Raw genomic sequence first — 27,885 nt, forward strand, 5'->3', positions numbered from 1 at the left:
ATACTGGCCTGTAGTTTTCTTTTTTTGTGACGTCTTTGTCTGGTTTTGGTATCAGGGTGATGGTGGCCTCGTAGAATGAGTTTGGGAGTGTTCCTCCCTCTGCTATATTTTGGAAGAGTTTGAGAAGGATAGGTGATAGCTCGTCTCTAAATGTTTGATAGAATTCACCTGTGAAGTCATCTGGTCCTGGGCTTTTGTTTGTTGGACGATTTTTAATCACAGTATCAATTTCAGTGCTTGTGGTTGGTCTGTTTATATTTTCTGTTTCTTCCTGGTTCAGTCTTGGAAAGATTTGCTTTTCTAAGAATGTGTCCATTTCTTCCAGGTTGTCCATTTTATTGGCATATAGGTGCTTGTAGTAATCTCTCACGCTGCTGCATTCTTAGCGTTCTCTGCCTCAGTGCAGAGGACAATGTCAAATGTCTAATCATTCCCTAGGGGAGTAGTTAGTGTGATGTAACTTGAAGACTTGACACAAACTTTAAAGGGAAACGTGCTTGCCCCCTTCAGAACAGCCAGATAAACTAAGAAATCAGGTAGTATATCGCATTTTGTGTTAGTTTACTAGGGCTGCAGTAACAAAGTGCCCAAAACTGGATAGCTTAGAACAGCAGAAATCGCCACGTGAAGGCATTAGGGAAGGGCCTGTTCTAGGCTTCTCTCCTACCTTCTCGTAGTTTCTTGTATGGCAGGATAACTCTAGTCTTCACATGCCTTTCTCTCTCTGCCCAGTCTTCCCCTTTTATAAGGACACCAGTCGTACTGGGTAAGGGGACCATGCTACTCCAATTTGACCTCGTCTTACATCATTTCATCGATGCCACCAAATCAGGTCTCACACTCTGACTTGACGAGGATTACGACTTCGATATGTGAATCTGGGGAAGACACATTTCAGCCCCTAATATGCTAAGTTGTGGGACAGTTCGTAGTTCCTGAAAATCTTTTACCAGGTACTATTTGACGTTATATTTGGGACCCAGGACAAAGTAATTTGTGGCCAGCCCCTCAGATATTGCCGAAAGACAATTCCTTGGAAAACCAGCCTCAAACCCCTGGGTATTAGGAGAGTATGGAAACGTGTCACAGTAGAGAGTCACGTGCGCAAATGGAAGGGGAGGGAAAGCCTGGATGCAAGTGGACGAGACAGCCACAGAGGTCGTAGCTGAGCCACATCAAGAATGTCACACAAGGGACTTCCCTCGTGGTTAAGACTTCACCTTCCAACGCAGGGGGTGTGGGTTCGATCCCTGGTCAGGGAGCTAAGACCCCACATGCCTCGGGGCCAAAACACCAAAACATTAAACAGAAGCAATATTGTAACAAATTCAATAAAAACTTAAAAAGAAAAAAAAAAGTGTCACACGATAGGTAAAGGGTCTTTGAGACAGTGAATGGGGAGAAGGTACACTCTTCTTAGATCCAGGAAGTCTCTTCCTCTAGCCAAGGCTGTGCCTTTACCAGGCCTAGGAAGCTTCTGGCCTACAACTGTGGCATGTGATGCAAAGGCCTTCAACAGTCCCCAGGAGAAAATAACTGTAAAAGATAGACAGCCTTGAAACTGGCCTCCATAGGAATAGTTAATTGAGATTCTCAACACCACATTCTTTTGTTAGTTGGAACTAGCTGAGAAAATTTTAGAATAATTTTCAAATATCAGAATAGTGGTGAAGAGCAACATTTTGTCATTTTCAAAGCAAAGGAGGATCAAGGGGAAGCTTGAATTATGGGACGTGTGATTCAGATTAGATATGAGAAGAACTTCCTGATAGTAAGAGCCACCTATTAAAAAAAATAGAGAAACTGTGATATCTTCCTTACCTATCTTAGGCACAAAGGCGGGCACCTCTCTGTTGTAAAATGAGCATAGTCATTCCTGAATATCAAAGAGCTGGGCTTTATCTTGCCATCATTTTGTATGCACCAAAGAGTTACTGTGCGCATAACTTATGCAGGTGCGGAGCTGAGATCTAAGGTCCCAGGGATGACAGACACAGGCTCCATCCTCAAAGAGCTCACCCACTCGTGCCACTTACCCAATATCTAGTTGAATAAAAACATAAATGAAGATGTAGAAACAGATAACTTCTCATGCAATGACATAATACTAAGAGCTGCCCCAGTACTGTGTTTATATGTCTAACTGTGGGCAAAGTCATTCAAGAGTGCTTTGCCGAACAGTTGGCATTTGGGCAACATCTAGAAAGATGACTGCTGTTTTGTGGGGTGGTCATGAAGGGATGGGACACACACATACAAGACGCGCAGTGATGGGCTATTTGGACGCTGAGTACCGTGTGACTGGAGTAGAGGTGACCTAGTGGAGATTGAGGGGACCAGGGATCAGAGAGGAAGTGGGAGGAAGGCGAAATGCATAAACCCCAGTTCTTCAGAGGGTCTCTTGGGCTCCTAGTGACTCTAACACTTTGTAAATGAGGTCCTACTGTATTCAATACTCTCCTGACCCAGCCTGAAAATAAGACACTCTTTTGTGTCCTTTGTTTGTAAATTTGTAAAACAAAAGGATTATTGCTTGATCATATTGTAAAAGATAGGGCTGGGTGAGGAAATTCTTCAACTTGGGAATATTCAACTTCAACATCAGGTCCTTGCGAACATCCCCTCTCTCAGTGGAGACCCACTTGGGATCATGATACAGAAAACCGAACAAGCCTGGTGCCAGCTTCCTTCCGGAGAGTGGTGGGACTTTGGGTAGGAGGTGGATGAGAAGGAAGTACGAAGCAGCTAAGCTCTTCAGTGAGGGTGGAGCCGGCCACAGAGCACAGCAGCCATGCTGTTGAACTCTTGCCCGCTTATTTTGTTGCATAAAAATCTCATCTGTGCTCCTCCAGGAGAGAGTGGCCCTGTGGAGCTCAGAGAACAAGGTTTGCCGGACGCTGCCTCTTAGACCCTAAAATTGTTACCTAACCGGACTCGGCTTCATCCACCAGTCTCCCGACCCTGGGTTATGGTGAAGGAAGGTACAGCATGTATTTACCAAGCAAGGAGATCGGGCAGTTAATGCTCAAAAGACCCAAAGTCCCACTGGCTTTCAGACATGGGTTTTTAAAGGCAACATTAGGTGGGCTTCCCTGGTGGCGCAGTGGTTGAGAGTCCGCCTGCCGATACAGGGGACACGGGTTCGTGCCCCGTTCCAGGAAGATCCCACATGCCGCGGAGCGGCTGGGCCCGTGAGCCATGGCCGCTGAGCCTGCGCATCCGGAGCCTGTGCTCCGCAGCGGGAGAGGCCACAACAGTGAGACGCCCGCTGCCCCTGGATGTTTTTCTGATTGGTTGGTGGTGAGCTAACAGGGTGATGTTTCAGGAATGTCGGTCATTCCAGCCAGCCTGGGGTCTTTGTGCTCGTGGTCAGCATGTGGTCACCATCCTCCACCTGGCTGAGGGGTGGGTGTCTTAGTTTTTGTAGAACAACTCAAAGATAGGCATCGGATTGTTATCTTTATCCCTTCAGGAGGAACTAGGAGGCCTGTGATTCTGTTGTTCTGATCATTAACCGCTTGAGTCTGTTCTTTGGAACTCAAGAGAATGCCAAACCAGAAGCGTGGGTACAAGCCCCCAACAGGGTCCTGCTTGGTTTCAGTCCCCCTTTTCTTTAATGCTCCTCAGTCCTGAGGGGCACAGGGGCAGGACAAGAAAAGGAATAACGTTTCAGACGGAGGGCACTCAGTTTTAGAGGGACTGGGTTTCAGGATCTCTCCCACAGCGAAGACAGGTGTGAGCAGGGGAAGAGGGGGCTGGGAGCTGAAGGGAAGCAGCTCAGAGAAGGTCTCCATGCAGCAGTGTCTGCTGAGCACTTTCTACTTTGTAGGCACCGTGCTAATGCGGGAAGGCAAACACCACACTTCCCTTGCAGCAGGCATCCACGTGGTGAGAGACATTTCCTCAGCAGATGACTCTAAAGCAGTCACAATACACGAGGTAAACAGGGGATAGGCAGAGGGGCCGTGGACCCTTAGGAGTGGCCCTTCATTTTCCCCTGATGTGGCAAAGCAGTCCAGGCATGGCAGCAGGATTCAAGAAATGACTTGCTCTGTGTGGCTGGAATTTGAGGTTTGTGGTGGGGCAATTACGAGAGCTGAAGCTGGAGGGCAGATAAAAGTGTGTGGTGCGAAGGGGCTGAACGGTCACCAGTGAGCCCTCCCATCCTCACAGGGACTGACCCACAGCTGAGAAGCCAAGGTCCCACACCTTCTGCACACGCACACAAGCACCACCCAAAGGTGCTTTCCTACCGTTGCAGTGGTTATGTGGAGAAAACCAGGGAAGAGCACGATGGTAAAGAGTAATTAGTGTTGTGACTAAATAAATGAACACACCACCTGTGCATCCTGTTTGGGGAAATGAGTCAGATTAGTGAAACAAGTCACACAATCACAGCAAATGCCAATCTCAGCCATGGCAGCTAGGCTGGTCATTTCTAGTTTTAATGAGGGCCTCCGTGATCAGCGTTCATTCAGATGAATGAAGAGGAATTTTCAGTGTATGTTTTATTTTTAATCACATAGATGTAATTGCTGCCAGAAAATTTTTTTTAAATTTAGTCAAAAATTTTAAAGTTAAAGTTACTCTAAAAACACCATGCACCATGTTAACCTTTTGGCGCATATACTTTCAGACTTTCATAAATATGTATGATTATAAAAGTCGATTATTTTGTTCTGTTCTCTTAGCTTCCATCTGACTTCAATCTTGGGGGTCCCTTTTGTTCCTCCTTTTTTCCTTTTTTAAATGGATGTGTCTAGTTTTGCTCTATGTTACGAGTTTATCGTTGATTCCTTCCCCCCCTGCATCCTACTCCAGGAATTTGGAAGGTATGGTACTTGTTTAAAGTTCTTCTGATCATTACTATCAAATTTTTAAATAATATTGACACATGTTTAAAACCTATGTTCTAAACCTCTGTTTCTCAAATTATTAATGTCAAGAATGAAACAATATCTACTGACTCACCCCACATACAGATGAAAAGTGCCCACGCTTTCCTTCCTTCAGCTCTGGACACACACCACCCCTTCCCCCCAGTTTTTGTTATTCTACTTTAGGTTTTTATCTCAGTCTGCCATAGTTAAATTGGTTTTTTTGTTTTTTTGTTTTGTTTTTATTTTTGGCTGCATTGGGTCTTCATTGCTGCGCGCGGGTTTTCTCTAGTTGCGGCAATCCGGGGCTACTCTTCGTTGCAGTGCAAGGGCTTCTCATTGTGGTGGCTTCTCTTGTTGCGGAGCACGGGCTCTACACGCGTGGGCTCACTATTTGTGGCGCACGGGCTTAGTTGCTCCGCGGCATGTGGGATCTTCCCGGGCCAGGGCTCGAACCTGTGTCCCCTGCATTGGCAGGCAGATTCTTAACTACTGCACCACCAGGGAAGTCCCTGCAATAGTTAAATTGTTGATTATCACATAATCGGACCTCTTGTTTCAAGAATGAGATAGCGTTTACATTCTCCTTAGAAACAACGCTATTTAACAATGTTTGCATTCCTCAACTCCCATATTGTTGGTTCATCTCAGTTACCGTACAGAGCACATCAGCATTCTAAAGCCCTTTCCCAGCTGAAAATGTCTTCTCCTTGCCTTCATTTATTACTGATGATAGAATTTGGGAAGCATAGCGTAACCATTCTCCCTGAAAACCACATAGACAAATTAGACTGATATATTTTTTTCTTTTATGCAGTATCTATTTCTTTTTCCTGGATTTGGGAAGGTTTCTTTCTTTAGACTTGATATTCAGTGGATCTAAATATTTATCAGTTTTCACAAAGTCCACAGTAAAACTTTAGTGATTTTTTTTCTCTCATTTCAGAGAGATTTTTCTTCAGTATCCATTTTTTTGGTTTGCATTTATCCATTTTATTATCCTTTTTCTAGCTTATCTTTTTTTACTTTTATTGAGAAACAATTGACATACATCACTATATAAGTTTAAGGCATACAGCATGATGGTTTGATGTACATACATTGTAAATGATTTCCACAATTGGTTCAGCAAACATCCCCCTTCTCATATAGATACAATAAAAATAAAGAAGAAAAGAATAAAAAATTTCTCCTTGTGATGAGAATGCTTAGGATTTACTCTCTTAACTTTCCTGTATATCACACAGCAGTGTTAGCTATAATCATCATGTTGTACATGCCATCCCTAGTACTTATTTATCTTATAACTGCAAGTTTGTACCTTTTGACCACCTTCCTCCAATTCCCCGCCCCCTTTCCCCACTCTGCCTCTGGTGACCACAGTTCTGATCTCTTTCTCTGTTTTTTTTTGGGGGGGGGGGGGTTGATTCTACATATAAGTAGGATCGTAGAGTATTTGTCTTTCTCTGTATGACTATTTCACTTCGTATAATGTCTTCAAGATCCATCTCTGTTATTGCAAATGTTAGGATTTCCCCGCTTTTTATGCCTGAATAATATTCCATTGTTTATATATACCACAACTTCTTTATCCCTTCATCCATCGATGGATACTTAGGTCATTTCCATGTCTTGGCTTTTGTAAATGATGCTACTGTGAACATGGAGGTGTAGATATCTTTTCTAGTTAGTGTTTTTGTTACCTTTGAGTATTTTCCCAGAAGTGGAATGGCTGAATCATATGGTAGTTTTATTTTTAATTTTTTGAGGATCCTTTATACTGTTTTCCACATAGCAACTGTCTCAATTTACAGCCCCCCCCCCATTATTTACAAGGATTCCCTTTTCTTCATATCCACACCAATATTTGTTCTCTCTTGTCTTTTTGACGGTGGCCGTTCTAACAGGTGTGAGGTGGTATCTCATTGTGGTTTTAATTTGCGTTTCCCTAATGACTAGTGATGCTGAGCAGCTTCCCATGTACCTTTTAGCCTTTCATATGTCTTCCTTGGAGAAATGTCTTTTCAGATCCCTGGCCCATTTTTAACTTGGGTTATTTGCTCTTTTTCTTACTGAGTTGTATGAGTTCTTTATGTTCTTTATGTTTATATTAACCCATATCAGATACATGGTTTACAAATATTTTTTCCCATTCTGTAGACTGTATTTTTCACTCTGTTTAGGGCAATTTACGTTTTTGAAATTGGTTCTCTTGCAATGGTTCCAATTCCTTCCTCATTTACTCCCATTATGCATATGCTACATACACTGTGTCCATGATTCCAGTCCATCTTTTTCTCTTTAGTCATTTTCACTTGCTTTTTTTCTTTCTCTGAATTCTGGGTGAGTGTCTCAAGTTTGCACTCATCTTAATAGTTTCTAAAGCAGATTGATTTTCTGAATCTCTTCAGGGAATTTTAGAAGTATAGATTTCTTAGCTTCACCCAAGGCCCACTGAATCAAGATCTCTTATATTTAACCCTAGAAATGTATATTTTAAGTATCCGCTTCCCCCACCACCACCATATTTCTGTGATCGTCTAGGTTTGGAACCACTGTCCTATTTCACTAGTCTAATTCCATTTAATTCAGGAACAATTCTCATCTTCACTGCTTTTTAGCAGTTTGAAATTCTGCAATGGAATTATTTGCTTCCTTGTATTCTTTTCATAAAATCCCTTTTTATTTCCGTTTGTTGCCTCATGACCTCTCTTTTTAGCAAGTTTGTATTTAGAGTAATTACCTTGAGAATACAAAGTAGTTACTTTCTTAAACTTTTGTCTTTCTCTTATGGCAAATTTTTCCAAAGTCTACTATTTCCTCATACGTGTATTTCCTTGGGTTTATATTATGTTTATAGTCTGTGGTGGAGAACCTTTTCTTTTAATTCCTTGTTGGGAGCCTATTTGATAACTTACTCTTCATTGGTGCCTTGGGTGACTTCTCTGCATTCCCAGGCACTCTTAATTTGAGGGCTGCGTGCTATGCATTTACATAATAAGCTTTGTCATTCGGTAGCCTCAGGAGAATGGAGAGTAGCCAGTTTCTTGAGTAGACCCAGCAGGAGAGCTTCGCCTTACTCAGCATCTCCTGCATGCTGAGGACTCTCAGCATGTAGACTCAGCCTGGGGACTCCTGCGTCAAGAGCCATCTCTCCGTATCTTGGGTACACTTCACTCTACCCACTATTCTGTGTACTTCTTGCGGCTACATCTCGTATTTCACATTAATTGTCTATCCCCGTGAGCTGGACAGAATTTACATGAGTTGGAGCAGTATCCTGTCTAGTTCCAGAATGTTCGTCCTATTTCTTAATGAATGACCACGTTGGTGACAGTTTGGTCAGAGAACATCCCCACCTCACAGGAGTTCTGTGTGGTTGGGCCATGTGCATTGTTTTCCCACACTGCATATTCCACATTGTTCCATAAAAATGAGTCTCTCTACTTCCAGCAGACTGCCCTGCCTCCAGAACCTCTCCCCTAGATGTCAGAGTAAGTCCACAAAAAAGTCAAGTAATAGCCCCAAACTGGAAATAAGCCCACACGCCATCTGCGGTTATGGTTAATAAATTGCGGTACGTTTGTGCAATGGAAAGTAAATCTTAATTAGCCACATGCATCAGTATGAACAAATGTCAGAAACAAAGTTGAGTAAGAGTCAAATGGAAGACTTTCAGTGTGGTCCACTCACATCCATTTCCAAACAGGCAACGCTAAAATACGTTACTTAGACTAGAGATATACACATAGGTGGTAGAGGTGTTTTTTTAAAAAGCAAGTTAACAATGAACGCAAGTACCAGATAGTGATGCCCACAGGTGGAGGGGAGGGGATGGAATCAGGAAAAAGCCCTCCAGACATTCGAAGGCACTGCTGACATTCTACTTGCTAAGATCAGTAGCTGATGCATTGGTATTTGCTTTACTGTTATTTTTAATAGTAATACTAATTTTTAATGACAGTGGTTTTAAATAATTATACATCTAAAGTTTTAATTCAATGATATGTTAAATCTAATCACAACAATTTTCATAACTTCTTTTTACAAATGACACTTCACAATTTTAAAAAATTAAAAGTAAAAATAAGCCATGTAAGAGAAAAAATAGCGAAGGGTAACCATTCAACTGTCCTCGCTTTCCCCCAGCTGTGGTCCTAGAGGGCCCTGTGTCCACAGTGGGGAAGGGGACTCCATGTGGTGCCCTGTTCCTTCCCCTGCCCCACCCATGGAGCCAGGCCTCCTGATTTAGTGATGTTATTTGACATTCCCAAAATGCCTTCCCCTTACTTGTCCCCAGACAACTGTGCTCCACTCTCAGAATGAGAATTTGTATGTCTTCCCTCAGTCTGAGGTTTCTGGCTGCGTGTAAATGGCTTTATTAGGTGACCTGCTTCAGCACTAAAGCTAGGCTTTTCCCTACTCCTGCTTCTCTTTAGATTTCTGAAAGGAGGAAGGTCAGAAGCTTGCTTTTATGTGAGACTTTTCCCCAGAAATAGGAAGAATGGCTAGAGCCATACACAGAGTGATATTAACAGTAGCGTGACTGTGAACAATGCGGAACATCATTGTCAAGCAGCACTGCGTGTATTCACTTTCTTCAGAGGTAGTGTTCATGGCATTATGATTCCAGATGAGGACAGCAAGGCTCAGGGAGTTGAAATGACTTGTCCCTCTTGCTGAAGCTGATTTCAGAGTCCAGAGTCCACCCCCATCCACTCCACTGCAATGCCTGATGCTTCAAGTCTATAGTCAGCTCTAGTTGAAAGATACTTTGCCATTCAGTAATTATTTATTGAGCACCTATTATGTGCTGGACCAGGTGCGAAGGACACAACAATGAACAAGGCGTACCTATGAAATGACAGTTGTGAAGAAGTGCCTGTGTGATGGTGTACAAAGGGGAACTGAGACTACAGGGTCAGGGAAAGGGTTTCGTAAGGGAGTGGCCAGTCATCTGAGCCCCAAATGATAAACAAGTGAATCAAGCAAAGAAGCGGGCAGAAGAGCAACACAATAGAGGTACAGCCTGTAGGAAGAGCCCAGAGTCTGGGAAGAACTTGGTAAACTGAAGAAATTAGCAGAAGGGCCTAGTGAGGCAGGCAGACAGTAGCCAAGGATGGAGAGCAACACACTTCGCAGGGCCGTGGTCAGGATTTTGGTTTTATTCTAAAAGTAAGGACAAGCCTCCGCAAGGTTTCAAGAAGAGGCGAGGCATCGTCATATCCATTGCTTTGTCTACTAAAAAGAGGGTAAAGAGAGCAAACCAGCTTATTTTAAGCCAAAATATAATCGGGAATGATTAACATATACTAATTATCTCCTATATTATTATAGACTTGTTTGTAAGTCTATATAGTTTCCATAAGGCTCTTTAAATGGATAAAAATATGTCGCTCTCACTCTACATATTGGAAATTGAAAGCAGATCTGGCGCACCTTAAAAGACATCTCTGGCATTCACAGCTTTTCAAGCTGAAGATCCGTCTTCTGAATAGGAGATGCCAGGATCTCGAAGCAGCCCAGGGACTCCACCACAGCCCACCCTCGCCAATCAGACAACAAAAGGTCAGGGCCAGGAACCCCCAAGACTGCTTCAGCTCTTCAGGGTGCTAAAGAAATGTACCACGTGGCAAAGTGAATGGGCCTTTGTTTTAAATCAACATCTTGTGTTTATAAATCCTCACTCAAGATCTGTAAAGGGCCCATTCAGCAGATCTTTTACAAATCAGAAAATTAATTTTAATATAACTTCACTTGATTGCCCGCCAACCTCTCCCTCCTTCCAGTGGCATTTACCCGTTGTTCTTCCATAAACTGGGAAATAACTCACTGCTCTCCAGAGTGAGGCTACCTGGAGTGGCGAATGGGGCCGTTCACACCTGTTTGTTGCATACCTGGGCCGTGGAGGTGCTACATCATATGCTTTGGAAATGGATGACAAAGATGAGCAAGCCAGGCTTTCTGCCCTCGAGAGGCCTCCAGTCTTAGGAGATGAGATCAGAGGATTGCAGTAGACTGTGATATACATGCTACCAAGATGGCTAACACACTCTGGGTTTTCAGAAGCAAAAGAGGAACGAGGAGAACTTGCAGTTACTCAGATCTCTGGCAGTAGAAATTATTTTTTAGGAGGTCATTTAAAAAATATATATTGAAAGTCCATGCTTCTGAAAAATTGATTACATTAGAATTCTGGACTGTCCGTTCATGTATTCCCTACAAAATGCCCTTCACTGAGTCTGTCTTTTGAAGTGAATCTTCTCTGAACTAGCTGTGCATCTTTGGGGATCACCCGTGTGCATGTTTGCACGCCACTGCCTGCTTACTCTATGGAAGGGACCAAAATAGCTGTTGTCTAGTTGTTTTCATCTTTGATTTGCTTCACTGTAAATGGGATGTAAAACTGCCTATGGTAAGCTAATTAGACCTAAGCATTTATCTTCTGCTGCTAAATGGAATCACGTAGAAGGCATCTCCCCACCCCAGAAAAATGGAACATTTAACCACAATAACTATCTTACATTAGATGAATCACCTTACTAACCTTTAGGACCTCGCTGCCATAAGGTATCTGACTAGCCAGGGAAGCATGCAGGTCCTGCACAGTATCATTATGTATTGTGTCTGATACTCGGTATAGAGCCCAGAGGCCCTAAAGCAGCAGCTCCTTTGTGAGAGGGCAGGTTGGGGATGGGAGGATGATTTCCACTAAATATCAATTCCAGTACAGATTTGTAACTTTTAAACTCCTCACAAACATGCATTCCTAAAAGAGGCTGAATTGGGTCTTGTACTTGGTGGCTGTCATCCTACTAGAAATCGGAAGCAACACGAAGCATGCATTCATTCAGTCATCAGAAGAGAAGCAGAGGATGACCTGGGTATTGAAATACATAATGTTCCCCAAGCCATCCCCTAGCCTGGGTCCTGAGGTTTTGGTCTCTTTTAGGAGGTGACATTTCATTGCTTACTCCTCAGTTTATGGTAATTTTATGCCAATCCAGGTCCAGGAATAATTGCTCCCAAATTCTTTATAAGAAAAACTCAGTTGTCATTTGCATTTTAGATGCCTGAAATGGATTGGCAGGCATTAGAGAGTTAATCCATCTTCTAGCTATGATTCATATATATATTCATATATATATATATTGCTTTTCATTCTCCAACTTGACACAGTGGAGCAGGGTGCTGTTATTGAGAAATTGAAGCAGCAGATGTGATTAAATCAGATCACACATTTCATTCTCTCTTTAATTTCACCTCGCTCTTCGGCAGCTGAATCCATGCGCTACCCCCATGGAGTCAGCCAGCGCCATGCATTCTTAGCATGCCCAGCAGAGCAGGAGCAAAACGTTTCCAAAGTCAGCCACCCTGCTGGGCTCTCACTTGTCAAATCTGTGTTTGTCTCCAAATTATTCAGTATTGCTAGATCTGGTTTATTAATCCATTCATCTCCCTAGAGACTAAGATTTCTGGTTAATTTTCATCATTAATGCTCATTTTCAACTAAGAGGAGTTTCAAAACCTAAAGACTAGAATCAAGGATAAAGAAACAATTAGGGGACTTCCCTGGTGGCACAGTGGTTAAGAATCCGCCTGCCAATTCAGGGGACACGGGGTCCATCCCCGGTCTGAGAAGATTCCACGTGCCGCGGAGCATCTAAGTCCATGCGCCACAACTACTGTGCCTGCGCTCTAGAGCCTGCGAGCCACAACCACTGAAGCCCACGCGCCTAGAGCCCATGCTCCGCAACAAAGAGAAGCCACTGCAATGAGAAGCCCGCGCACTGCAATGAAGAGTAGCCCCCGCTCGCTGCAACTAGAGAAAGCCCGCGGGCAGCAAGAAAGACCCAGCACAGCCAAAAATAAGTAAATTAATTAATTAAAACCTTGAGGATATTTTAAAAAAGAAACAATTAGAAGTCTTCAGTCTCTCTCCTCAACCTTCCCTTCTTTCTTCCGTGACTTCCCCATCTCTCTCCCACCCACCCTTATTCCCTGCTTCTAGGAATAGGAGTTGGAAATGGCATTTATACATTTGCTTCGCAAGCATGTCCTAAGAAGCTACAGTTGTGGCATTCCCATTGCCATCGAGAAATGAAGGTGAAATAAGGAGGCATTTCTCAGATTAGGGTTCAGTGTGCCTGACCCCTGCTGTTTAGCATCAGACAGTTCAGGACCAACAAAAATGAAGCAGTGTCCCAGCACTGAGAAGCGAGCAGTGGTCCTGTGGCATACCCAGCATGGCAATAAGGGCCATCATAGATGCAGTCTCTCTCTCTTGAGACTAGCTGTCCCTTCCCACCTGGGTGTACGTCTCTTCCTTTGCAACCAGAGTCCAATGACTATGACCAGTAATGGTCAACTGCATAGCATAATGTGGCTTAATTCATTGCACAAATACAGATGGAGTATACGCATGTTTGTATGTGCCAAGTGCTGCCCTAGGCAGTGATGAACAAACACCATCACTGCTATGACGCAGCTTTTGTCCTCTTCATGATCTGACCTCTGCTTACTTCTCCCTTCTCATCCATTCACCCTCAGTGTGCTCTATTAATGTCCAGTACGGTAGCGTAACCTACAGTCTCGTGAGCATCATTCATTATGGTCCATGTGTCTAGCAAACCTGGACCTCCTTCTACCCATTTGCCTGCCAAGCTTCCAGCCAAACATCAGGTCTCATTTCCTCCAGAAAATGGCCTCACCCTTCCTCTGAGCTCACCGAAATGTGTCTTCTTGTCTTTCATCCATACTTTAACCTTTTCAATGGTAGAGACTGTGTCAGTATGGTCCACATTCTCCCTGACACATAGTGGGCGCTCAAGAAACATTGGTGGAATTAATCACTGAATTCATTTTTATCCTTAAATAAGATCCATATATACTCATTTGCCCTTCATTTAATTTTTGTAAGACCCACAAGATAAGCTTTTAAAAGGAAGTAGAAAGATTGTGACATTTGTAACCTTATCACCCTAATTGTAGTGAGAATTAACACCTCTGTGTACTTTCTTACGAAAATCACCTCCTCTCCCTGTTATGCTTTTTAATAATAATGGAACCCCTTGGCAAAATTAAATTGGAACTGTTAGAAATATTAGGTGGTTCTTTGTTGGAATCACTTCTGGAGAATTACCAAACCCGTGCTTTCCTTACCAAGTACAAATTAAAATTTATTTTAAAAATAATAAGAAGAAACAGATTTACAACTATGAAAAATTGACATGCATGTAGATAAAAGTTCTAAGCCAATGGATAAAAATGAAAGAGTGTGTTTCGGTGGTGTGAATAAGGGTATATTTTCCTTGTTTCAAAATGTCCTTTAATATCTTATAATTATTTTTGATGGAACAAGTATTAAAAAGAAAAGCAATCTTCTTGAAAAAAGTACATATCCAGAAGGTTTTTGCTTTATTTGTGTGAGCTCAAGTGAATCAATTAAAAGTTTTCCCTGAGCAAACAAATATCTTTCCCATGCTTTTGTGTTGTATAGACTTTTTTTTTTAATCTCAGGCTTTTCATCAGCAAGATGTTTGTTTACTTGTTCAACAGGTAAACATTAAATATCTACTATAGGTCAGGCACTCTAATATGCACTTGTTTTCTCTGTATTAGTAAAATGATTTGCAGTATATACATGTATCAAATCATCACATCATATACCTTGAACTTACACAATGCTATGTGTCATCTGTATTTCAAAAAAGCTGGAAGAAAATATTGATGACAACAGATTTTTATAGAACTTTCTACCTCCCGAAACTCTTCCTTATACGTGAGAACTACTATCTTTCACAGTTCTATAAAGTAGGTAGGACATGTGTGTTAGAGAAACACTAGTTGCTGTAACAAATATATTCCAAAGAGTTAGTGGCTTAGTTCTCTCTTACTTAACAGTCCTAGCTGAAGATTGCAAGTCAGGAGGTGTTTCTGTTCCACACAGTCATTTAGGCGCCCAGGCTGGCAGCAGTTCTGCTGTCTTTAAGATACCATTTTTGATACCACTCCAGTCCTTTCCATTCCCACCTGGAAGTAAGGGGCCTTGAGCAAGAAACAGAGATGACAAATATCACTTGTGCTTACATTCTGTTGGCAAGAGCTTAATCACATAACCACACCAACCTCAAGGGTAGTTTGGAATTGTCATCTAGTCTTGTACTCAGAGTAAAGGGAAGAATGGATTTGGGGGCATAGCTAACAGTCTGTGCCACAGCAGATATTTTTAAATTGCCATTTGTTAGATGAAAAAACGGAGGGCCAAAGAGGTTGATGGGCTTAAAATCACCCAGTTAAGCATGAACTAACAGAACTAGCAATCTGGCTCCTCAATGCTAGATCAATATGTCTTTCATCACTTCACATTGCCTAAAATTAGAGTGACAGCAAAAGACCGGCTCGGTGAAAGAATTGCTCATGGCTGTCCTGTGCACCAACTTTGTGAACATGAAATGTCATAGCACAGCGCAGAATTTGGTATTCTTCTCTTGTTTAATTTGGTTCAGCCTTGACCAGAGATGGGATCTTCCTAGTGTTGGAAGAAAGACTAAATACTGCCTTATAAACACTTTAATGCAAGCAATATGTCTGGCTATCCACCAGCTCCAGGACAAGACTGAGAACAGACTAAAAATAATACATGCCCACATGGAAAACTGAAGCACAGTCCACAAGCATGAATATAGCTGGGGATCTCCTTTGTATCTTCAGTTGCTCCCTGTCTGATGGCTCATTTAATGAGTATTTATGGAGAGCTTATTATGTGGTAGGGACAGGGGCTAGAGAGAGGATCAAGAGAGACACAACTCCAGCCATTATGGAGCTCATTATAGACAACAGCTAACCAAAACGGTTACAAATTGGGACAAAGGATGCTGAGAGACAGAGAAATGGTGGGAGTTCTATTTCAGAGATGATTTCTGGAAAAGCATGTCTAAGGAGGTAACATTCAAACTGAATCCCAAAGGATAAGGAGTCAGTCATGCTGAGAACAGTGGGGAGAGCCTTCCAGACAGAAGACCAGTATATGCAGTGGTTCTGAGCAAGGAAGAATGTTACACGTTCAGAGAACTGAAGGTGTCTCTTTTGCCAAGGGATACTGAGTGAGTGGAAGGTGGTCAAGGTAATACTGGCCAAAGTGTTCTTACGTAACTCTCACAACAACCTGTGAGGTGGGTTACTATTCATCATCCCCATTTTACAGATAAGGAAACTGAGGTATAAAGAAGTTAAATGGTTAAATAACTAGCCTAATGGCACACAGCTAATAAACAGGGGGCCAGGATTTAAACTCAAGGAGTCTAGTTCCAGAGCCTGTCCCTACTTCACTGCATTATCCTGCCATACCACCAGAGCAAGACTTAAAACCTTCCACTCTATCATAAACAACATTTTTCTCCTTTAAAACAAAAATACCTCTCTTCCCTTAGTAAAAGGCTCTTAACCTGAGGTCTCTGGATCCCTCCCTCCTCCAAGGGAACCTTGGCTAGAATTCAGCGGTGCTGATGAAGTTGGAGATATATAATATATATTATTTTTATGTGGAATAAATATTATATATGAAATATATTTCAATCAAAATTACACTTAATTTTATGCTGAATTCAATATACGAATTACACTTAATTTTATTTTTACTGAAATGTAACATTTCTTTCTACTATGACTGTAAGTACAAAAGCTCACTACTCTTAGCAGTTCTTGTGACTTTGTCACTAGAATCACAGGTAATTTTTAATCACATAACAGTTTGTTGAAGATACCTTGAAATATCATTTGCACTCATCACCACTTTCAAATTATGATAGTTATTATTCTTGCCAGTAAATCCTACCGTTTAATGCATCGATAAAGAAACACCTGTATACTTCTATCATGAAATTTTAAGAACTTTTGGTATGTGTTTTCTAATGTAACTTGATTATTTTGTAATCTTACATATTTTCCCTTTTGCATTTAAAAACATTCTTGAGAAGGACCATAGGCTTCACCAGACTGCCGAAGGAGACTTTGGCACAAAAAAGGGAAGGACCCCTTCCCCTGACCCTTTCTGTGTTTAAACTTTTGCCCTCCTTCCCTACGTAACTAGATTTCTAGAACAGTCCACACGGATTGTACTTTCTCACGTCTCATTTGTTCCACTGTTTTCTGGCTTTCGCACCCAACTTCTTTTCACAAGATGGTAACTCTAAGATCACTGGAGTCCTCTGAGGTTTAACAGATACTTTTCAGTATCTCTTTTCCCTGAAATCTGTAGAATTTTGCCACTGTTGATCTCAGTTTTCTTCAGGGGACACTCTCTTGCTTCAGCTTCAGGAAAATCACCCTTTTCTTTTCCTTGCCTACTTTGCAAGTGCCTTTACTGACTACTCTGCTAATCGCTCCTCAGAAAATAATGTTCCTAATGTTCTTCTTGGGAAACCACATCTACTCCTAAGACATCAACTGCCCCTGATGAGTCCAAGTCCAGCCGCTTCTTTTAAGCTTCATTTCTGAGTTCCCAGCTGTCCAAAGATAAGTTTCACCACCATATCCCAGAGGTACCTCAAACTCAGCACATCAAACATGAACTCCTCTATTGCCTCCACCACCAAACCTGCTTTTTTCTCCTGCATCTGCATTTTGTTTATGGACATCAGTCCCTTCTGATCACCCAAACTAAAACCCTTAGAGTTTCCCTCAATAGTTCCTATTGGTCCATTATTGAGGAAGTCAGGTTGATAGAGCCCAAGGATGATGTGTACTACTGGGACATAAATAAATGTTCTAGGTATAAGTTTTATGAGTATATTAATTTATGACCCCCTTGAAAATTATGCTGTGGTTTTTATTTTATGGAGATATAATTGACATATAAGATTACATTAGTTTCAGGTATACAACATGAATAAATACATGTCTCTATTGTGAAATGATCACCAAAGTCTGGTTAACATCTATCACCACACATAGTTACAATTTTTTTCTCTTGTGATGAGAACTTTCAGGATTTGCTCTGTGACTTTTAACTATCTTTCCCGGGCCCACAACTTCTACCAGGAGTCTGATAGCTGAGTTATGACTTAAAATTCCAGTTTTAATGGTTCTCCTCTCTTTCCCAGTATGGAACGCGTTGAAGAAATAGGCCACATTCCTCTGCCCAGTGTCACATACAACTTCTTCCCTTGCTGGCTAGGGGTTTCTAACCTTTTTTCCAATGAGAACAGGATGAGGAAGGCATGGTGGTCGAGAAAGTTCTTACGTGACAAATACTGTCATAAGCCGACCCTTGCTCTTGAGGGTTGACAAGTGTTTACCCTTTGATGGTTCTTCTGAGGACACCGCCCTACCACCCCCGCTGATGGAAGTGACTCACCTGCATTCCTTTTGATGAGAGCAAATGCATCTGTGTCCTTCGATGAGTTTATGTTTCTTCACGCCACAGTAGTTCAGCAGCACATCAGCTTCTTGGCTTGAGTTGTGTTTTCCCTTTTTAAGTGTCCTCTTGGAGGAGATCTTAGCTCCTCCACACCAGCTCTCTCGCTCAGGATGGCCCAGATCTGATCCAGGGGAAATGCTGATACAGTCCTTGCACAGGCAAATGAGGGCAGACTGTCTCTAACATTAAAATCTTTTGTTTAGTCTGCCAGCAGAGCAGTTAGCACGCCGAAGGTTCTGGCTCTTTACCTATCTCACTTTGTCCCGCAAGCTCCTAGAGACATATGTCAAGTTGTTTGAAAGTTCCTTGAAGCCTCCTCTCTAGACTTGGAATCAGAAAGCAGCCCCTCCTTTCTCTCCCCCCAAGCAAAGAGAGGCAAATTAGAATGTCAGGGACTCGTGCCCATCTTTTTTTTATAGAAAAACTCCTTCTAAAACTTTTTGATTGAAGTATACATATAGAAAAGACCATATACATAAACTGTGTACAGCTCACTGAATTTTCAAAAATTGAACACACCCATGAAACTAATACCCAGATCAAGAAATAAAACATGACTTGTATTGCCAGAAGCCTTCCCTATGCTCCCTTCCAGTGGCTACCCCCGTCCAAGGGGTAACACAATTCTCAATTCTAATGGTAAAGAATAGCGTCATCTGTTTTTGTTCATCATATAAATAGAATCATTCATTATGTACTCTGTGTGTGTGACTCCTTCATTCAACATTATACGTGTGGATGATTCATCCATATTGTTGTCTGCAGTTTTAGATGGTTTATTCTCATTTCTCTCAATTGGTCAACATGTGAACATATCACAATTTATTTCTGCATTCTGCAGTTCATGAGTATTTGGGTAGTTTCCAGTTTGCAGCTACTCTGTAAAAAGTTCTGTTCTAGATTATATCAGACATATTCGGGTGAACAAAACTATACATTTCCATTGGTACGTATTAGGAGTGGATTTGCTGAGTAGGGTAGGGTAGACTGTATTAGTTTGCTAGGGCTACCATAACAAGGTACCAAATACTGGCTGGCTTAAACAACAGCACTTATTTTCTCACAGTTCTGAAGCTAGAAGTCTGAGATCAAGGTGTCAGTAGTGTTGGTTTCTTCTGAGACCTCCTTCATGGCTTGCAGATGTCTGTCTTTTCCCTGTATTCTCTCACGGGCTTCCTTTTGTATGTCGCTGTCCAAATTTTCTCTCCTTATAAGGATACCAGTCATAATAGATTAGGGCCCACCCTAATGACCTCATTTTAACTGAATTACCTCTTTAAGATCCCATCTCCAAATATGGTCACATTCCGACGTACTAAGGGTTAGGACTTCAGCGTATGAATTTAGGGGTGGGGAGTACAATTCAGTCTGTACATATATGTTCAGCCTTAGTAGATTCTTCCAGTGTCTCAAAGAGGTTTTAATAATAAACCCTCCTTCCAGGAGTCTATAAGAGTTCTGGTTGTTCCATATCCTCACCAACACTTGATATTTTGTTTTAAAGAAATCTTTAGGCATATGCTCCCAACCTTTATGTGCTCTTGGTATGACTGAGGGGTTAAGATAATGAAACTGGCTTTGCACCTCTTTTGCAAAACTTGTGTTGCATGTGCGAGGCTCGTGGCATCTCCCTTTGGGATGTGGTGTCTGTCATCCTCACAGAAAACTTCATTCTCAGACCATGTTAACTAGATCTGGAATTTTTGCTTGCTTGTTTTTACATCCTTAGGTAGAAAGGTAAGTTGGCAATGCCAGTGCCTTCATTTAATTTTTGAAATTTGACTCTCTCCCACACCTGCCCCAGCATTTTGAGAGTAACTCACACCAAAAAGGAGATGTTACCGGAAATCTCTAAGAAGTTAGATCTCTTGATTCTGATGTTGGGACCGCAGCTCTCAGGGTGAACCCTGATAATAATAGCTCTCAGGGGATGTTGACTCACCTGGAGATGTCTTCCAGCCCCAAGAGCAGTGGCTGTTCATTTGGGGCTGCAGCAATTTTCCCTTGCTCAGACCCTCTCCCATAGCTGGGCCATGCACGTTTGCTTTTGCGCCATCATCTCCAATGGGAGACTTCTGGAAGGACTTTTCCTAACCTTCTGATGACATTTAACGTACACTGAGGTTCATTGCAAAATAACTATTTAAAAACATTTATCCAAATTCCCGAGGTGACACACCCAGTGAGAATCAGAGCTCGGTTCAAAGGCTGTGCTAATGTCAAAACTCCTGCTCTTCCTTAACTGGATTCACAGATGGACACAGAATTAGTGCAGGGAAACTTAGTTACCTTAGCTTGGTATTAAATGAAGTAATAATATTCCCATATTACTACTAAGGAATCTTAAGTTTTCTTGATTTGACTGAACCAAATTGGTAGGACACAACCACAGAAAGAAGTTAAAATTTGCAACCAATTATTATCACACAGATCTCAAAACTGTAATTGGCCCTTTATCAAGAGCCACCGGTACAAAACCATTAATGGAGGAATTTAAGAGATTTCCTTCCTGTTGCATGTCTGCTGTGGATTTAAGGGAGATATTTTCTGTCATAAACATCTATACCCCCAACTAGAAATTTATGTAGAACATAAATCACTTTACGCCCCTGTATTGACATATTAGTTCAAAACACTACTGGCATGCGGGTGAGAGAGCAGCAGGGAGGAAAATTAGATGATCTGCTGGTAATCTGCTAATTTACAAGTTGAGAGAGGGTATTCTGGCTTGACACCACTTATATTTCTCCACGTGGCCAAGCACAAAACAGCAGCTGAGGTGGTGGTTATGGAATTCCTCCAAGATGGAAATGTGAGACCAGCCCTTCTCTCCTCCTTTTCTTCAGGTACTGACCTGCAGAGACTCTGTTGGCACCTGGAAAGTGCCTTATGTTTATCAAGAAATTAATGAATTTATTCTCTTTTTTTAATAGAAATGATGTTATATTAGAACTATTTGGGATAGCAGACAAGATGGATAATAAGTGATTTCAAAGAGCAGCATGGCTCCTCCAGGCCGAAGGCAGTGGCTGGGGGTAGAGGTGAAGTAGAAAGATCAACTTACCTTTTTAAGGAACATCTCTAGCAACCTCATCTATTGCATTTTTTTGCTAAGTCTGAAATATTTACCCCTGGTGTATATGATTTGATGGAAAGAACAAATGCTCAAATTCATAAAGAGTTTCACTCCTGACACTAATTTAGTATTCTTGGTTTGGAATGTGGCTTAATTTTTACTACTATATGAATGAATACACTACACACATATGTGTGTGTATGTATACATATAAAGAAAGGAAGGGGTTTCCCTGGTGGCGCAGTGGTTGAGAGTCCGCCTGCCAATGCAGGGGACACGGGTGCGTGCCCTGGTCCGGGAAGATCCCACATGCCGCGGAGCGGCTGGGCCCATGAGCCATGGCCGCTGAGCCTGCACGTCCAGAGCCTGTGCTCCGCAGCGGGAGAGGCCACAACAGTGAGAGGCCTGCGTACCGCAAAAAAAAAAAAAAAAAAAAAAAAAAAAGTGAGGATTTATTAAAGCGTGTGTGAGTTGGGTGGATGTCCCACAATTCGTTTAACTTTATAGTCAATGAAGGATATGTGGCTTGTTTCCAGTCTTGGGCTATTGCAGATATTGATAAAGCTGCTATGAACATTAGTGTACAGACTTCTGCACGAATAAACGTTTTCATTTTTCTGGGACAAACATCCAGTAGCTTTCTTTTTTAAAAGAACATTGGTTCTCAAAAATTAAAATAAATAAATAACAAGAATTAAATGAGTTAATAGAGAATATTTAGCACATTGTTGGACTAGTAAAGTGCTTATTCATGTCAACATGCAGTAAAATTTTTCTACTATGTAAACAGGCACTATTCTAGACACAGGGGGTACAAAGATAAAAAGATACAGACCCTGCCCTCAACAAACTCACTCATCCTAATTAGAAAGAGAGGAAGGGTACCAGTTATCAGCCTTAGGCTGGAAGAGGCAAGAAGATGGAATAGTTACAGGAACTCAGAAGGGGACAGTCATGTGGCAAGAGCCACTGACTAGAGCTGTGGCCCTTGGTCAAAGGATGCAACCCTGGAGACCCGCAGTGAGGGCAGCTGGGGAATCAATACCCTGAACTCCTCTCCTCCCTCCCCCTAGTCTTCTCCCAGCACTTCCCATTGGCAGGACCCAACCCAACTGGAAGCCAGAGGGCAGAGGGCCCTGTGATGCCGTCCGTGCAGGTCAGTGTCTAGGAGTACGGAGCATGATGGGGAAGGGTGCAGAGCAAACCTAGAGGAATCAGTAGACTAGATCCAACCCACACACGCACACCCAGCTTTGAATCCACTGTTTAACTTTAGGCAAGTTGCTTAATTTCTCTGCACCTCGGGTTGCTCACTGCAAAACAAGTGTCATAATGATAGTTATGCAGGTTATCGGAGCATAAACTAGACGATGTCTCGAAAATGCCTGGCAGAGCTCCCGGAACGTGGTAGGCATCATTGAATGTGCTCCAGCCCCACCCCCAGCTGATGACAGTTCTCTGCACTTGTGGCTGTTTTATAGTCTTCATGTATTTCCCAGGAGCATGGTCTCTCCTAGCGTGGTCCCTAGACCATGTGCTTTAGAGACACCTGGGGTCCTTTTCATCACGCAGGTTCATGGCCCCCACCCCAGTCCAACTGAATCATGAGCAGAAGGATGGGAATCTTCATTTCGGATAAGTTTCCCCAAGTGATTTTCATGCACAGTGAAGTTTGGGAACCACCGTCCTAGAAGTCCATATTTCTAACTGACGCCCACTTGGGTGAAGTAGAGGTGAGATTTATCTGTACCTGGCAGCCGTCAGGTATAGTTCCAGCCCATCAGCTCTGGGAAGAGGGCTCTGAGACCAGGACGCTAACGGTCTGTCTTGCAGTGGTAGGCCATGCTGATTCTCCATTTTGCTGGCTTTATTAATACCCAAGGAACAATGTTCCCAGGTTTTTAATTAAAAATTCTCTAACATCCAGACTCTAATCATTTTCTAGGTTGGATGTGGGCTTGGTTAGTAGCTGTCTCTGACCCCTACCTTTCAGAGAAAATTTAATAAGCAGAGCAGAAGCTGTTAAAGGGAATAAAAAACTTTGTGGTTGAGAACAGGTCAATTCTGAGTATAAACAGGAAGAGGCCAAAACTCAGAATAAGACCAGAGGATCTAGGACCTTGCTTTAGTTTGTTAAGGAAAAGTATAAGGAAATTAATCAGCAGTCCGCGACAGACACTGAGCTCATGGCTTGGGTCTTGAATTGGTTCGATCTCAGATTGGCTGGGATAGATTGGAAAGAGCAGGAGCTTAGACAAGAGAGAATTTTATTTGCTTCTCATGTAAAACTGGAGACGGGCAGAGCAGGCCTGGGATGGCAGTTTTTCTCCACAAAGTTCTTGAGGACTCAGGCTTCTGCGGCTTTTGGTCCTGCTCTCCCCCAAATGTGGCCCACGTCCTCACGTTCCAGGATGGAATGCCAGTTGTCACATCCATGTTCCAAACCGCAGGAAAGGGGGAAGAAGGTACAAAGAGTATGGAGCAGTGACTTCTAAAGAAGGTTTAGAATCTGCCACACAACACATCTGATTACATCAGTTTGGCCAGAACTCATGCACATGGCCGCACCAAACTACAGGTCTAGCTTGGAAACAATATACTACCAAATGGATGATACATTGAGGACAGCTAAGAGTCACTGCCATCGGTTCTGCATCCTGAGAAACTTTGGACCTTCTTTTCCCAATGGAATGGTTATCATTCAGGTTCCGTACAGAAACCCAGAAACCGTTCCTGGTATATTTCGAAGAGAAAACTTAAGACAATTTGCAGCACAAGTGCAAAAATGAGACAACCCAGAGGTTAACAGCAGTGGGAAGCTTCTACCTTCCCTGGGGCTGGAGGGATAAATGAAGAGACAGAGTTTAGAAGTCAGGGTTGGTTGGCAGAACTTGGAACCCCAGTCGGCCATTCCAGTGGGAGCTAGAGCCAGGAGATGCAGTCCCTGCCCTAGATGCCACCAGTAGCAAAGTGATCCAGGAAGAAATATGCTGGCCTTTCCCTTCTTCTGCCCCTCAGTCTCTTTCTAGTGCCTTACACTGGCTAGAACTGCCTGGAAGCCAGAGGGCAGGGACGTCTGGGAAATGTAGTTTCATGCAAACAGAGTAGGCAAAGAAGAGGAAAGTATGGATCTGAAAGCAAACAGGTGACTAGAACAGCACCAAGTCCAAGTTGTGGACCAGGATAAATGACTAATAATTGATACCTGGCTAGACATTTTTTCTGGATGAAAATTTTGCAAAACAAAAGTGTCCTTCTGTTGAAAGCAGGAACTGAAACAGATCTTAGTACATCAGTGTTCACAACAGCGTTGTTCACAATTGCCAAGAAGTGGAAACAACCTAAATGTGCCACAACAGGTGAATGGGTAAACAGAATGTGGTATATACATAAAACTGGATATTATTTAGTCATAAAAAGGGATGAATTTCTGATACATGCTACAACCTGGATGAACCTGGAAAACATTATACCAAGTGACATAAGCCATACACAAACGAACAAATACTGTTTTATTCCATTTATATGAGGTACCTAGAATAGGCAAATTCACGGTGACAAAAAGTACATGTTACCTGGAGCTGGGAGTTGGAGGACAATGGAGAGTTCTTGTTTAATGGGTACAAAGTTCAGTTTCTGGGTTACCTGTTAACAAGGAGGGGGGTCAGGGTGGTCAGGATATACTCGACTGTGTCTAAAACAGCTCGGAAATGTCATCAAGAACAAGCACTGAAGATGGTTGTTGACTTTTGCACCCAGGAAGGTTATTGGCTGCTCAGTAAAGGCTGTTTCTGTGAATGGAAGGAGACTCTACACTGAAATGGGATGAGCAGAACAGTCCTTTCTGCATTTCTCCATTTGCTGGCTCAACAGAAGCAGTAAATAAACCCTATTCCCAGAACTATGCTGATAACATTGATGGTGGCGGCGCACAAATTAGGAGGTAAACAAAAAGCCGTGTAAATTTCAAGCTCCATTAGAAACACAGGCAGAAAAAAAAAAAAAAATTAACATCTGCCAAATAGAAAAGGTCACAATTGGAAGGGAAAGAAACTTTCTTTTTGAGATCCTAAGAAGGTACTGCCAACGTCAAAGACATGAGAGGATTCTGTTTCCTCGTTGACTTTGTGAATCATAGAATTCTTGTAAAAACCCTCTTGTCAGTATCTCCTCGAATCAGATATATGGGGTGATGGAGGATGAGCTGCACGTTCTCTCTCCTGGAAAAGGAAACCATACAGCGTTTGGAGTAGAGCCACAAGATTCCATTCCAGAGCTGTCTTCTATTTTGTCCCTTACATGTAACTTTCTTTTTAAGAATCTCCAATAATATTTATGGCTTTGGCATAATGCATACGTAGTTTTCTTTTGAAGACTTCACAATATAAGTTGTCTCTGACATGGAATTGGCATAATAGTCTTGTGTAAAAGACCTCGGGCCCTTTAATCCGTTCGTAAAATGTGTTGCATGCCCCAGATCAAGTCCAGGAAATGCACACATGTCTTTCTTTTAGTTGCTTGTGTTGAGGGGGATGATGCACAAAAGAAAACAGATATTCCTCATAAGTTCTTTGTTATGTTGTGGCAGTGCGCATTCTGGGTCTTTGATGATGGACGAGCCTTCATTTGTAAATTTCATGCCATATGTATTAACTTAGTTTCCTTCCAGGCATTTTGTATTAGTGAGCATCACATATGGCTTTATAACGCTCCCATACCAGATGCCTGGTTGTTCTTTGATTCAATATATGCAGGAAGAAAAGATGTAAAAGATATATGGTTATGTATACCGTAACTTTGTGGCTAGGTAATCGGTCAGAAGTTCCATCCTACCTGGTGGCAAGGGACTGACCTCGTTGACTTCTCAGGCTTCTGTCTCTAGATGTTATGATCCTGTGGCATATTTTCCCAGAGGTATTAAATTTGAAGAGTCACTCACTAGATGCAGTCAAATCCACCCTCCCTCCCCCAAAACCAAACAGGTATTTTGAAGTATGCATCCATATACACATATACGTGTTTCAAGAACAACAGAGTTCTCTTTGAGGATGGATATATAGTCATTGATAAATTACATTACTGAACTCCAGGCATTAGTTACAGTGGAAAGTGAGAAATTGTAGGAAACTTTTAAAATCAGCATGGATTATGGCTTGAATTTAATTGTGTTGCTCAGGGCCCTATGCACGCTATCACTTGATTATATTCAATTTATCTCTTTATATACCACCACTTACTCTCCAAATGTTTCATCTATGCTTGTTGTGTTTTCTCCAGCTCTCTCATAAGCGCTTTGAGATCAGAGCTCACGTTACACAGTAGAGACTCAATAAATACATTATAAATAAATAAAGGAGGCTACGGCCGGAGCTGGGTGGCGGCGCTGGGTGCTACCAGAGGAGTCTGGCGGAGCCCGAGGCGGTGGCGCTATGGAGTCACTGGAATGGAAGTGTCCAAGTTGGAGAACTGTTACCTTGCAAGATTTGTGGAAGGGCATCCTTTCCAGTGGCATTAAAAAAAACATGGACCTATTTGCCAGAAAACTGCCACTAAAAAACGGAAGACTTTTGATTCAAGCAGACAAAGAGCTGAATGAACGGATATTCCAACAGTAAAGCCTCTTAAACCCAGGCCTGAACCACCAAAGGAGCCATCTAATTGGAGAAGAAAGCATGAAGAGTTCATTGCCACCATAAGAGCAGCTAAAGGCCTCGGTCAGGCCCTTAAAGAGGGTGGCAAACTTCCTCCCCTCCTCCACCTTTTTATGATCCTGATTACATTCAGTGTCCATATTGCCAGAGGAGATTTCATGAAAATGCAGCTGATAGACATATAAATTTCTGTAAAGAACAGGCAGTGCATATTAGTAATACAGGCAAATTTTCTATTGATACCAAGGGAAACTCGACTTCTCGGACACAGTGTAAGGCACCTGCACTTAAAAAGTCCAGTTCTCTAACCGCCTCATCAGGATCTTCACGATTACCACAGCCAAGTGGCACTAGCAAAACGGTTGTAGGTGTTCCTTCGGGTAAAGTGTCTTCAGTTAGCAGCTCTTTGGGAAACAAACTTCGGACCTTGTCTTCCTCCCATAAAGGGATAGCAGCCCCTCGCGTAGGTCACGTGGACAAGTTAGGCCCTCCACTCCGAACTGAAAGACATGTGCAAAGGTTGCGTGACAGTGATGCAAAATCAGACAGTGCCCTCAAAAGACATGAGTTATTACCCATTTAGAAATCCTGCCTCAAGTGTGCTCACAAGCAAAAGAAAAACATATACTGAGAGCTACATGGCCAGGGTCTACAAGTAATTTTATTGAAAAAATAACACAACAGCCTTCCTCGATTGAGGGCTACCCTTCCCCGAGCCATTTCTCACACGCTTAAAACACAGAGTTTGCACGGTAAGGAATTCTTTTTAAAAGTCATTTCTCTGTAGAAATCACACTCTGCCCCAATATCACAGACTAGACTATTTACAAGCGTTCACATTTTAAGTATTCCTTTATGATC

General features: G+C 42.3%; 1 protein-coding gene and 1 pseudogene across 2 annotated transcripts in view; both read left to right on the plus strand.

Annotated features, from left to right (window-relative positions):
- Positions 1-27,885, plus strand: part of SAMD12 (sterile alpha motif domain containing 12) — a 413,152-nt gene that overhangs the window by 280,892 nt on the left and 104,375 nt on the right. The window lies entirely within an intron of this gene.
- LOC307176022 (zinc finger C2HC domain-containing protein 1A-like) lies at positions 3,793-27,683 on the plus strand (annotated as a pseudogene). Its single transcript has 2 exons — positions 3,793-3,939; positions 26,728-27,683. The product of its transcript is annotated as a zinc finger C2HC domain-containing protein 1A-like (transcript).

Source organism: Stenella coeruleoalba, assembly GCF_951394435.1.
Source record: "Stenella coeruleoalba genome assembly, chromosome: 17".
Taxonomy (NCBI): Eukaryota; Metazoa; Chordata; class Mammalia; order Artiodactyla; family Delphinidae; genus Stenella; species Stenella coeruleoalba.